General features: G+C 40.9%; 1 protein-coding gene across 7 annotated transcripts in view; it reads right to left on the reverse strand.

The window, feature by feature from the left end:
• Window positions 1-14,453, reverse strand: part of Fhit (fragile histidine triad gene) — a 1,611,970-nt gene that overhangs the window by 456 nt on the left and 1,597,061 nt on the right. The gene's annotated exons all lie outside the window — the stretch shown is intronic.

Raw genomic sequence — 14,453 nt, forward strand, 5'->3', positions numbered from 1 at the left:
CAAGCTATGGGCAATAAATGGTTCCCAAACTTTTGATGCCTAGACTTATTCTTTGGGTCCATGTACTTTCTTTGAATTTTTCCCATCACCCACATTACCAAAGGTCAGCTGAAAGAACTCTTAGGATTCCACATTAGCAATTCAAAGCTTATACACACAGCGAACCAATTCAGCCTGTATGTGCTATATAAGGAGAACATGCCAAACATTACTGTTGTCTAAACTCTCTGCTGAGCTTAAGAACACAGATTTCTGGACTCTATCCCCCATATTCTGACTGAGCAGGTCTATGGAGAAGGCCAGGGATCTATTTCAAAACAAGCTTTGGCTGTGACTGAAGACATTGGCACCTGGATTTAGGGACTCATTAAAGCACTGTATGGCTGGCAGAATCAGCTTTACATATTGGAAGCACAATGGGCCAGATATCCTAAGGACATGTTCCAGACCTTAAACATTTCTACTAAGATGGTTAGACTTCTCCTCCTTATCATATCTTATCTAGCAAGAAAATAGGGACATTTCTTGACGCTATAGTGTGTTGGTTTAGATATAAGTGGAGTTGGCCATGGAAATACATTTCACACCTCTGTACCTCCCTTCTTTGTTGCAGCCTTAACCCATCTAAACCTCAATAATTGGCCTCAGTAAAATGGGTGTGGCCAGCAACTGGGAAGGCAGCATCCCATAGCTGGGAGCAAAGGCAGAAATGGGAAGACTTTATGAGTTGTATCTCATAAAATCTGGGGAAGACTGGAGGAAAGGTACTAAGACAATTGAGCAACAATTATGCGTGTGATAAATGAAAAGATTTTGAGAAACACTGTCACAAGTCACAGACTTCTCTGGTGTTTCTATTCTTAAACCTTTTTATTTTTGTATATGTAGGTGTCTATGTAACTACATGTTGTATGTATGTGCAAGTGCCTGAAGAGGCTAGAAAATGGCACTGGATCATGTGGATTTGGCGTTGCAGGCTGTTTTGAGTAGTTGAGTAGTTGATATGGGTGCTGGGAACTGAATTTAGGTCCTCTAGAAGAGCAGCAGGTGCTCATAACTTCTGACTTATGGCTCCAACCCCTTCCTCTTTGTTTTCAAGAAATCCCACAAGAGAATTGATTTGCCTTCTACATCTGGCTTGCCATTTGTGGGTTTGAGTTCTGAAGAGAAGATGTAGACCTGGGATACTTGGAAATGATGAGCTAGCTCTCTGTTTATTTCAAGGGCTCTATTTAAGGCTGTCTTAGCTTTAGATCCATTCAAACTCACCTTGGTGAAGATATACACAATGGCCTTTGGCATATGGAGAACTTTTGTGAGTTTAGAAACCCATTTTCTGCAAGTTGGTACAAAGTCAGAGAGCACAGAGTGACACAGGTCTGTGTAATGATCATGACACAGAGGCAGAGTCACTCCTAATCTGGACCAGAGTTCTCTCCTCTGAGCACAGGGCTGTACCATGGAGAAGGTGGGAAAGCAGGGCGTTTGAGCCAAAGTATCCTCCAGAGATGGGTCCCGTCCTATTCTTACATGACCCTGAGACCATTTGCTGCTGTTCCTAGCACTACTTGGCTTGTCTGGAAATGTGGGTCATCTTCTAAACATTCATCACAGACTTCATCCTTGAACCATTATTGACTTTGAGTCAGAGGCACCTGTGAGGGACTGAAAATGAGTGTGCCCTCTCTCTTCTTCTGCCTTGCCTGTCTATGGCAGATTTATGTCCTAGAAGTTTCTATCAGCTTTATTTTTGGACATTGTAGCCCATGTTACTTCCCCCACCTGTCTTTGTCAATCCAGCTCTGTAACCTGAGTTTGCTCTATCTCTTTCTACACAGGGCCCTTTGTCAGCCCACTTTCACCACTTCTGTAACACATCTTTCACACAGCCTTAACACCCACATGTCCATCTGCCTCTTCAACTCTCTGTCTATGGTAGTTTCATTTCCATACCTGGTCTGGAGTATCATGGGAAGCAGTGTCTACCTTTCATGCTCCAAACACTAAGTAGACTTGGAGGATTGGAGGAGAGATGTATCCAGAGTTTTGTTGTGTGCCCGTGCAGGGGAGTGAGGTGAGCACACTGAATAGGAGCTGCAGAGTCTTAAAACACACACACACACACACACAGACACACACACACAAACACACAAATGTGCCTGGGGTATTGCAATGTTCCCTCGTGGCAGGTCTGCCTCTCTTGTTTTCATGACCATGATTTCTGCCATCTTTGCAGGCACTAAAGAGTCAGCACTCAGTATCCAGTGCAAGTTATGCCTCCACAATGCAGAGTGCAGCTGGTGGCATGCCCATCTTCCCGTGTTTTAATGGACCTAACACAGCATGCTCATCTTCAGGTCTACAGTTTCCTCCCATGTCACAGCTACCACTGACAGTAGAGCTTTTTTGTTGTTGTTGTTTGTTTGGTTTGGTTTTGGTTTTGGTTTTTTGAAACAGGGTTTCTCTATGTAGCCCTGGTTGTCCTGGAACTCGCACTGTAGACCAGGCTGGCCTCAAATTCAGAAATCTGCCTGCCTCTGCCTCCCAAATGCTGGGATTAAAACTGTGCCCCACCACTGCCCAGCGGATGTCAATGAAAGGATTTACTGACAAGTAAACAGGGATCCCAGGAGGGAGTGAGGAAGTTCAATCCCTCACATGCTTCTAGCCCACTTGTAAAATACTTTTTACAGAGTGAGGCCAGTACAGTGATCACAAGGAATCAGGTGAGCAGGCTTCTACAATCAGGGAGCTCAGCAGCCATGCGTGCCCCACCTCAATGTTCAAGTCTGTGTTGGTTCTTGACTGACATAGTAGCAGGTTAACTATCCTCTCTCTAGAATATGCTTGAGGAATGATGGGGAATGTATTATACTGTCAGACACACATTCTTCAAGGTCATGAAAGGCAAAAGAAAGGACTTTCCATTGCTTTGCAAATAGAGTAGGAGAGAGATTTGGGGAAGGGAGCTTTGGATTGAGAAGAGAAATGAAAATGCCCCAAAGAAGACCAGCATCAAAGTTTTCAGGAAAGACTACAGAAACCTTTTCATCCATCTTTCCCTGAAACCCACAGGAAAGCCTTCAACCTTTCCCTGTGTTCTGTTGTATGGTTCAATGAGTACAGGTAACATCATGGATGCCATTGGATCCCCCTCTGAACCGAGCCCCACTGACTTTTTGAATCTGAAAGTATCAACATGTTGCCCCCATTTTCTGTTACTTTACGTGATGGGATCCTAAGATAAGAAATTCATGAAGCTGAAAGGTTTATTTGGGCTCAAAGATTTGGAGAATCTGTCTGTGATCAGTTGGGCCTGTTGCTTGGACTCATGATAGTGAGACCACATGATGAACTAGAAACAGATAGAACAACAACAACAACAACAACAAAAGACTAGAATCTCATGAAAGCCCAATGAACCAAAGCTCAGAGGACTTTACTCTTTAAGGGTCCATCACTTCCATATAATGCCATGTTTGGGCATCAAGCCTCCAGCCCCTAGGACTTTAGTGGACATTGTAGATCCTAATGGTTCATCCATTAAGCTCCAGAACCCCTTTCTCCATGCCCTCGGAGTACATAGAAGGCAGCGTCTTTTTACCAGGTGTACCAAGGAGGTTATTTTCTCCTACTTCAACCCCTTTTATCTTCAGTAAAGAGGATGTCTTCTTCTACACTGAAGCTGATATGACATTTCTGTGTCTTTCTCCTGTAGGTATGCCTGGGTAGAAACTGCCCACGGGCAAAATACTCTGATAGTGTGTAAAGGGAGGCTTGGACTGCAGAGATTGGCTAGCCTTTCCTTCCTCTCTTTACAGTAGTGGTTCCATACTTGCTGCCCATTAGGATCACCTGGGGAGGTGAAAACATTTCTGTACCAGGCTCCTTCTAACTGATCCTGATCTAGAGAATGCAGAAACTGTGGACCTGTGGACAGAAATCACTAGACTTGATGGTGACAAGGTCCGCACCTATCTCCCTGTGCTTCTGTTCTAAAATGTGTTCAGATAGTAGCATGGCTCAGCCACTCAAGACAGAATTTACACAGAGTATCTGTCTTCCTCACTCACATGATAGGGGCCACTGCTATCTTTGCAGGTAGTGACCCTTGCCCATGGGGATTAATACTATGGTATGTTTTCATTGCTCTGTGTGTGTGTGTGTGTGTGTGTGTGTGTGTGTGTGTGTGTGAGAGAGAGAGAGAGAGAGAGAGACAGAGAGAGACAGAGAGACAGAGAGAGACAGAGAGAGAGACACAGAGAGAGAGAGAGACAGAGAGAGAGAGAGAGAGAGAGAGAGACAGAGAGAGACAGAGAGAGAGAGAGAGAGAGATCTTAGCAGTCCCTTAATTCAGGCTGTCCAGTGAGCCATTCAGGTATCTCTAACCTGTTTCTGTTTTCCCCATCAGTGCCACCCTGTGCTGAGATTATAGGTGTACTCCACGACACCTAGATTTTTATGGGTGCTGGGGATGCAAACTCAGGCCCTCATGATTGCATTGCAAGCCATCACCCCAGGCCCAGAACTGGTATGAAAATTAAGGAACCACATTTACCAATGACACAGCCTGGAGAGGTTTACCCAAAACCTATTTAACAATCCTCTTCTTTTAAAAGACTTAGCTCACAGCAGGCTAGTGGGGCAGGCAGAGTAGCTACAGAACTACATTCTGCTCTCACCAAAGTATGGTGAGCAATTTTCAAAGGCCAAGGCCCCCTGACCTCTCTTCTTCAGCTTTTCCTTAATAAACTGGCCTTTAAAACTTATACCACAAAAGCCACTGGTAGTAATGTGTTAAAGTAAGTGGGTAAAGGAAAAGCTGATGGAGAGATGGCAAGGATCAGGGAGCCTCTCTGATTAGTATCTCTGAGACAATGCAATTATATTTCATTTCCTTCGAGAGATAGGAAGGGGTTAGCCCAGGTTCACTTCCAGAAACCCTGCAGTGTGAGTGTGAAATCTGGGGAGCAGGGCAACTTCCAAGCATGCTGGCAGACTTCAAATTACTTCTCTGTAGCATGTTTCACATGCTGATTAATAACAGCACTTCCTGAAATGTCCAGGGGCTAATTAACTTTCTATTCAACAGGGTGCATTTCCCAGTCTGCAGCATCAATGAAAGCAGAATGCAACCTAGAATGCAGCCCTGTATACTACAGAGTCAATCCTTTCAGAAATTAGGGTGGAGACAATTGTTCTCTGGCAAGGCTGGGCCTCACTCACCTCTGCTAAGACAGTGAACATGGACTCTAAAAATCAAACTCTAAGAATTGGAAAGACTTGAGAAAAACAACCTGAAAGCTTGGAGCTCTGAGTTACATACTCGGGTATATCTGGGGTTGTCTCTTCTGCAAATTAAATGGTGTCTGCTTGGAGCTTGGCAGTGGGCAGGAAACAGAACAGGCTGAGGACCCGAATCCCAGCTTGGACACTTCCTGTTACATACTATAGATAGGCGCCAAGGCTCTGCTGGCTGCTTGCTGTGCTTCTAACCATTTCCCTGTGTCTGCAGCATGCCCCGCAGGGACTTTCCCTGAAAGAACCATTCTTTCCTTTGGGCATATTGAGAACAGACGCTATTTGTCTCCAAATCTTCTGCTGATATCACACCTTTATGCGACCCAGTCAAAAGGAAAGAAGGATTACTTTCTATTCACTTGTATCTTGCAGGAGATAAACTAATTTTGAGAAATTCCCTACAACTGGAAGCACTTTCAGAAGCTGCAAATAGGCAAAGATGAAGCTAAATGCCATCGTGCTTTGTCATTTACTTTCGGTGACAGCTTCTTCCCATGTTGCTTTGTGAGAGTGGCCTTCTTTCAGCTCAGTCTTTAGAGCTAACTCACGTTCTTCTGTTATAATAGCATTTAGAGCCAAGCATGGAAGAGGCTACCTTTGATAATTAATGGCTCCAAGAGTCTGCTAAGCATGTCGTTTAATTAATGGCACTTGTTCCTGGAGTGTATACAACTCTGGAGCTGAATCGCAGGCACGATTGCTATAGTGGGTAGGCACCCACTCAAGAATTGTCGCACAGTTTATAAGGCTTCAACACTTTTAGCTGACTAATGGGTTAAAGTGCCCACCCCTTTCTTCTTCATTATTTAAGAGAACTGGTGAAATTATGTTCTTTTTCCTTGTGAGTACAGATTTTAATCCAAATAAATCTTCAGACTAATGGATAATCACTTACTACCTTGGAGCAGGACATTTCAACAAAATCCAAAAGATGAGCCTTAAGTGGTTGATGTTTAGTGGGAGTTCAGTGGTCAGGGAAGTTCTGATCTGTCTCAATTACTCACAAGCCAACTGGTCTAAGTTGCAAGTGAGTCCATCTTGGAATCAAAAGCTGAAGGGTGAGGGAGCGAGAAAGATAGCTCAATGGTTAAGAGTGCTTCTTGTTCTTGCCATGGACCTAAGTTCCGTTCTTATCATCCACACTGGGCAGCTCGTCACCACTTATAACTCCAGATCCAAGGCATCCAATAACTTCTGGCCTCTGAGGTCACATCTTCACACATACATTTTTTTTAAAGAAAATGCTTAATTTTTTTAAAGGTGTGGGGGTTGAAAACTGGAGTAAAACATGAATGAACAGAGACTATTTCACACCTTCACTTCCTGAGACTTTAGTCTCTGAACTGTAGATAGAATATTGTAAAGCAATAATCAAAATAGGGGCATTAATGGTGGCGGTATCAATCTTAGGAGAGATAATTGATTGCCCCCTTTTGGGAACCTGAGGGTTATTTCACCTCAAGACTACAACACTATCTCAAGGATATAAAAGTTCAAGACATAACCTGCACCAATCTATAGGGAAAGAGACCAGGACCATAACTAGCAATAGGCCTTATTTTCTTCTACTGGGCCCCACTCCCTTATTCAAGGAAGACTGGAGTTAAAAGATGAAGGAAATAGGGATATTACCTTAGATTGGGCACTTGAGAAACACCTTTATAAGCAGGAGATATTTGGGCCTCATCTAGAATGGAGGAAAGTCGGAAGGGAAACTATTCTAGTAGGAAGAGTGCCCATGCTACATTGAACCATGGGGCAGGTTAGTGTTTGATGTGATTGTATACCAGCAAGAAGGAAGAAGATTAAGAAAAACATTATGGAAACTGCTGTGGGGCATGAAATAGGACTCATGTGATCTATCCCTGGTTGGCTCTTCAGGTTGATGGGAGACCATGACCTTGTTTTCTATTGAAGAATCATGATCTTAACTTTATTTTCTATTTAAATGCATAATTTCTATGGTGTAACCTTGGAGGACTTAGAGGATATAGATATTTATTTTAAGAGGCAGACTTAACAGCTTACATATGATATTCTATATAAAGAAATGGTATTTTTAATTGAAGTATTCTGAAATTCAATCTTACCCAGAATGAGGGAGTTCTTAGATTTTTTTTTTCAGAAAATGCTTTTCTTATAAATTCTTGTACTATTTCAAAATTCTATTTAGTCTCCCTTTTTTAAAACATTAAAGAAGTTGAAGCTAATCATACATGAGCTCTTGAGAAATTCCTGAATAGACAACAGATCTTCAGGGAGAGTAAGTAAGATTTTCATGAGAATACTTGGGTACTGGACAGCTTTAGACCCTAGGCATGGTCCTTGCATAAACAGATCATTCAAAAATCTTCAGAAGCCAGGAAGAGATGAGGTAATTCAGGGAGAATAGCTTGGCTAGCTCCTCAGAGCTCTGCAGAGACAAGGTTGGACCTCTCTAGAAAGTTCCCCTTTCTGGGAGCTGTGACTCAGTTTCACTGTTTCCAATTAAAAGATGATTTGGATACCAGCATGTGCTTTGATATCTTTAAGGCAATATCACACCAGCAATTTGCAGCTCTAAATGCCAGCAGCTCAAAATTTTACCTCATTGGAGCAAGATGCGGAGCTTTAGGGAAAGTGGTAAGAGCATCTAATTGCATTCAAAGTCGATTTTTGCCTGTCTTAAAGGAGTGCAAATGATCTGCCGGTTTTTATAGACCTTCTTGACCTAAAGATATCTGCTGGCAAAAAAAGAATCTTCTGTTGAGCTCTTTTAATGCTTAATTATTACATGATCTATCATCTAAAGCACTGACTCCCACTCTTTGAAAAAAATTAAATACCCATTAAAATTCATTGGCTAATTCTAGATCATAAAGTGGCTCTGGGAGGGCATGTGATGGGGGTTTTAGGGGAGCAGAAGGAGGTAGATATACATGACTGATAAAATGTCAATGGGTTTATGGTATGATCAATGTCTGAAGTCAGTTAGATCAGAGTTGTGGTGGACAATGTACTAGTGCTTTGCCCAGGGTCCATGTACTTTCATGTTCTAGTGGACACCCTCCTCCTTGAGATCTACCGTCAGCTCTAATGGGGAAGGACAGCTACTGTGTTTGGCTTGAAATGAGTTCTTAGCAAATAGTTTGTGATTGTATTATCAAGCCTCCCATTTAAAATTACCACTGGGGAAATAGCAATTTATTCTTTTGATATAGCTAGGAATCCTTTTATGACAAGCAACATGTCCCAGTGTCAAATTTTCCTCTTGATGAAAAGTGACACAGCACTTTTCTAACAGTACTATACCTCCCTTCTTGGTATCTTGGCTCCTATCACTGTGGAGGATTCTGCTGTCTCTGGTTTCTCCTAATGATGAGTTGGAAACTTCTTGAAGCCTGAAGTCGTCAAAATCCTAGTCGAAAGCTTCTAGCTACATATTAATGCATCACTGTGAAGGGGAGGTCTCTAATTGATTGTGCTGGGGTCAGAAGCTATGACAAGTTCTTCATATGGAATTCATAGTTCCCAAATGAAATATCTGCCTTGTTCCATTCCATTCCTATTCTCTGATTAAATCTTTCAATGATCTTCCACATGTTTTCTAAGAAACAGTGGCAGATTCTCCAAGACCCTTTGTTTAACTGAAGGATCATGAACGGAACCCGTGGGTGTCCTTGCTGACTCAAGAATGCAGTGTCTAATGGATTGGCATCAATAATGACTAGCTATGGTTTATTCCTGGTTATCTGATGAAGTGTGAGTTTTCAAGTTCATAATTGGAAACTTGAGACAGCATCAAGTCCCTAGCAAATGGCTGTGATGGCTGGCTAAAGTGATATACAGGAAGCCTCCAGAATGGGAATCATCAAATGCTGACTTTGTTCCTGAAGTTAGTGAAGAAGTAAGAAAAAACTATATCTTGTTGCTCTGCTTCATTGGATAATTCCAGCTGTGAGTTACCTAGAAATCTTTAGAGACAGGTGTTTTCCAAAGACACAGCAACTGTGTTGTAAAGGCTAAATACCTGATCCAAAGTTAGATAAACCGAACCTCGAATTTCCAGAGTTCTGGGAAAAGTCACAGCTACTGCTAGCTTCTGTTCTTGCTTCTGAAAGCCCAGGAAAACTGGAGAATCTCTGAGAGGTTTGAAATTAAGTCTATGAAGTGCTTAGAACAGGTTGTTCATAATAAGCTCTTCTTACGTAGCATCATTACAAGTTATTACTACTAATTAAGTACTCTCTCCACAGTGGTCTCTACTATTCACTTTTAAAAATAATAATGGGGTTGCCAGTGTAGCTTCTGAAAGTCAGGGACGATGGTGATCAAGTGGGGTGGTAAACACTACATGTTCCGGGAATGCATCTGCAAAGATGCTATGTATGGAACAGTTACTCTCTTGTTCTGACTATGCCTACGTGCAACAACTGAGTATCCAGCCAGCAATTAGACAATACAGTGAAGTCTAGCTAAACACCTTCATTTCTCTCCCTGTATATTGCTGTTGTTATTTTCTCACTTATCTGATTGTCTTTGCTTCTTCTTTTTCTTGAACTATAATACACACAGAAAGAAAAACTGCAGACAGCTCATAACTGTCTTACAGAATTAATATAAAACAAGATGAAATGCATATCTTCCTACCACCCGTTCCAAGGAATGGAATATTACCAGCCTGCCCCCACCTTCCTTAGATCACACTTCCCTCCCCTCCCCTTCCCTTCCCTCCCCTCCCCTCCCCTTCCCTTCCCTTCCCCTTCTTCCCCCTTCCCCATTCTTCCCCCTTCCCCCTCCCCCTCCTCCCCTCCTCTCCCCTCCTCTCCCCTCCCCCTCATCTCCTCCCCTCCCCCTCCTCCTCCCCCTCCTCCCCTCCCCTTCCCTTTCCACCTCATTCTTAGTGCCTGAACACAGTAGTGGCTGCTTCATGAATTGCCTTCTAATTTTACCATCTCATTGAGTGTCCATAAGCTCTGGAATAGAATGTTGCCTGATCTAGGGACTTGTGTGATTCTGTTCTTCCATATTATTGTAAACATTTACTACAGGCCGTCTGCAGAAACTTTGATAACTGTGGTAAGCAAGTCTGGGACTTCATTGTGATCTAAGCTACATTTTGCTCCTGGCTAACAATGAGCCTCTTCAACAGTCCTTGGGGGGTGGGGGTGGGGGTGGTCAAGTTCCTCTTTAAGAGCAATTTATTAACCTTTCCTTGCTGATCTTAAAGAGATTTTTTTTGGTACCTTGTTAGTTAAAGCTTTTCCCTATAGCAAATTATGAAGATAACCTCTAGACTGTCTTCAAAACCTCTATTGTTTTATATTGCACATTCTGAGTTAAAATTTACCTGGAAACAACCTTTATACACAATGTGAGGCAGGGATTCACTTTATTAATTTTCTATGTGGATAGCCAATTTTCCTAGAACCATTTGCTGAGAAGATTTTCCTTTCCCCAGAGGCTTGTGGTGTCATTTTCTCATAAATCAAGTGTTCAGATATGCCCGCATATCATTCTGGGTTCTTATATTGTTCTGTCTGTCTGCTTAGATTTCTGCCAATATCATCAAGCTTTCTTAAGTCTTGTGGCCTTGTTGTAATTAAGCCCTGATATCTCTAGACCAAGTCCCAAAATATTTTTAAGCTTGGCTTTTGATGGTGGTGGTGGCTGTTTGTTTAGGTTTATACAGCTACATTTCTACAGTGAGCTTAGGGGCAATTTGTCACCTTTCACCAAGACCAAACCATGAAACTTTGGGTTTGCATCTCCCTGAATTTAAAAAGTGTCTAACACTATTGCACATGCCAGCAAGATTTTGCTGAAGGGACCCTGGTATAGCTGTCCCATATGAGGCTATGCCAGTGCCTGTCAAATACAGAAGTGGATGCTCACAGCCATCTATAGGATGAAACACAGGGCCCCCAATGGAGGAGCTAGAGAAAGTACCCAAGGAGCTAAAGGGGTCTGCAACCCTATAGGTGGAACAACAATATGAACTAACCAGTACCCCGAGAGCTTGTGTCTCTAGCTGCATATGTAGCAGAAGATGGCCTACCGGCCATCATTGGGAAGAGAGGCCCCTTGGTCTTATAAACTTTATATGCCCCAGTAGAGGGGAACGCCAGGGCCAAGAAGTGGGAGTGGGTGGGTAGGAAAGCAGGGCAGGGGGAGGGTATAGGGAACTTTCAGGATAGCATTTGAAATGCATATAAAGAATATATCTAATAAAAAAAATAAAGTGTCTGAAAAAATTGAGTTTTCATAAAACTGTTAATCTCTGTCTATTTAAGTCATCTTTGGTGATTCTTAACATTTTATACTTTTTATCTAGACGATTTTTAGAACATTTTCCTTTCTAACTGTGAATATAGAGAAATTGAAACTGTGTACATTATTCTTATGTTGAAAGATCTTTCTAAGTCTATTGACTAATTCTAATAAATTTCCCATATTGGGAGTTTGTGAGTATATTATTGTATTGCCCACAAATAATGACAGTTTTATTCATCTCTCATTCCTTCTCATTCGTTGTGTGCTGGCACCATGAGTACATTTCATAGTACAAATGTCAACAATGATCATTCTTATATCATTGTCAAACCAGGATTGATGACCTTTCACCATTACTTATAAATTCCCTTACAGTTGTACCAATGTTTCAATATTTATGTAGATGACATTTTGATCTACAGTTTAATCCACATCTTCTGAGCAGATCCTCTCATTTTCTCTTTGACTACTCTGAAGGAAGGCATTATTTAATACTGTACCACAAAGCAGAATTCATACTGATCACTAATATTGTCCTCTTGATAACTGTATGAACACATAACCCATGTGTGTCTGTCCCCCATTTATCTGGCATCACTTAGCGCTTCATCTTTTCCAAGTACCATTAGGATGCACATTTCTTTCCATATTTCTCCTGGTTGGTTTGGTTTCAGAGTAACTCAAAGAATTTTTCTTTTCTTCCCATTCCTGCTCTGGCAGAGTTTCAGGATCATTCTTCATTCTCTCCTGCATGGCAGGTTCGACCAGTAAATTTGTCTGGGCCTTACAACATATTTGCTGGGAAACAGCTTGAGTTCTCTAATCATTATTAAATTATTCCTATAATCTTTTACATCTCTGGAAGTTGGATCAATCATATTTTTCTAGAAACTTGACTATTTCGCCCAAAATTTCAAATGTTCTGCCCTAGTGTTCCTCTTTTTAGCAACTGCACTAACTACACAGGAATTTGTCTTTTTATTTTTAACATTGGATTTCCTTGGTGATTTCTCTTTTCAAAGAATCAGGACTTGGTCTTTTTGATCTTTTTATATGATGGTATATGTGTTTGCCATTGTACTGTTAATCTCTATTATCATCTTTTGTATAACTTCATGGTTCTCTAACTGTTCAGAACGGTTTCTATAAGACCTTTTAGTTGTTATTTTATTCAATAAATGCATTAAGTCATAATTAAAAGAAAACTATCCTCTAAATGCTTGCTTAGTTGTCTACAAGTTTTAACTGTCTTCATTCAGCTCAGAATAGCTTTTTGTTTTGTTTTGTTTTATTGCTTTTTCTTTGTAATTCCTTTAATATATCTATTGATGATAAAGTGTCTTAGGTTTGTCAGAAAAAAAAGATTACTTCATCCTCATCTATTGTTAGCTTCCTACAAAATACCTGAGATAACCCAATCATAAAGAGAAAAGTTTCATTTGGGCTCATAGGTTTAGTCCACAGTCGATCTTGTATTTGGGCTTATTGGTAGAGAGCATGTTAGAATACAGGCATTCTCCATTGCAGCCAGTGGAAGATAAAGACCCTGAATCCTATAGTTCTGTTCAGGAGCATGACCTAAGACATCTTACTATACTCACTTCCTGTTTTCTGTCACCTCCCAAATGTGTGAGAATGAGACTAGTCCTTTAACATGTGCCAGGCACTAGGGAACACTGAAGACCTAAATTTTTAGCATTCATGGAGAGTTCATGGACTTCGTGGATATGCAAGTCTCTAGCTTGCCAGGTATTTTCTCTTGGATACTTAAATATCATGATCTACAGATTTTCCTATTTTTTTGTTTCTGTTGTTATTGTTATTGTATTTGTCTTTGAAAATACACATTTCTTAAATCTAAAAGATTCCTTATACTTTGCTGCAATTTTATTATCATACATCTTCATAAGGATTCTCTTTTTTTCCCTGCTATGGCTTGGATATATTCTTGAATTTTTGGACTTTACACATGGGGTGGGGGGGGGGGGGAGAGAGAGAGAGAGAGAGAGAGAGAGAGAGAGAGAGAGAGAGAGATGCATATTTAGGCAGCTTGAAACCAACCATGCATCTAAGGATAATCTTGGACTTCTGACCTTCTTGCTTTTACCTCCAGACTATTGAGGTTTATCAGAGTGCGCCACCATACCTGGCTTTTACTTTGTTAGCATCAAAGCCTTCACTGTGTGTGTGCTCAGTCAGAACTCTATAGAATGAGCTACAGCCCTAACCACCCTTCTTCTGAGACAGGATCTCCCTATGCTGTCTAGGTGTCTTGAATACCTATGGTCAAATAGTTCTCCTGTCTCAGCATCCTTAGAGCTTAGATTACTTTTATGAACCAGTACAAACAGCCTTTCCCCTCCAGTTTTCAAAGTTTCTCAGACATTATCACCTAAAATATTTCCACTAAAATTCTGGATCTTATACGAATTTCTAAATAAATATATAATGGACTTTTCCATTATACTTCTATTTTTTCTTCTTTGTCTCTCTGTCTCACTATGGTTCAAACCATTACTTTCACATGGTGGATGCTTTAGTCGACTAACCCCTTTGTTTATGAAAAATTTGTCACTAAATCTACTCATTATGGTATTGTGCTTTGGTTTTTTTTTTTTTTTTTTGGTTTTACAATAATTCTACTTAGTACTTTCTTACATCATCTGAGATTTTTACAGAAGTTTTGGCAAATTTTATTTGAGAAAAATACTTCCACTGCTTAAGAATTTTTAGCTTGAGAGTCATCATTGTGCCTTTCACAAAGAACTTTCACTTCCATTATCTTTTTCTACTTACTTTCATTTTATTAAAAGATTTAATACTTTAGCTCACAAATGAAAGTATCATACTGTTGGTTTTAAAGAGGCATCTTGAGTTTCTTAGACATTTCTTAGAATTCT

The sequence above is a fragment of the Mus musculus genome, chromosome 14, assembly GCF_000001635.26.
Source record: "Mus musculus strain C57BL/6J chromosome 14, GRCm38.p6 C57BL/6J".
Classification (NCBI taxonomy): domain Eukaryota; kingdom Metazoa; phylum Chordata; class Mammalia; order Rodentia; family Muridae; genus Mus; species Mus musculus.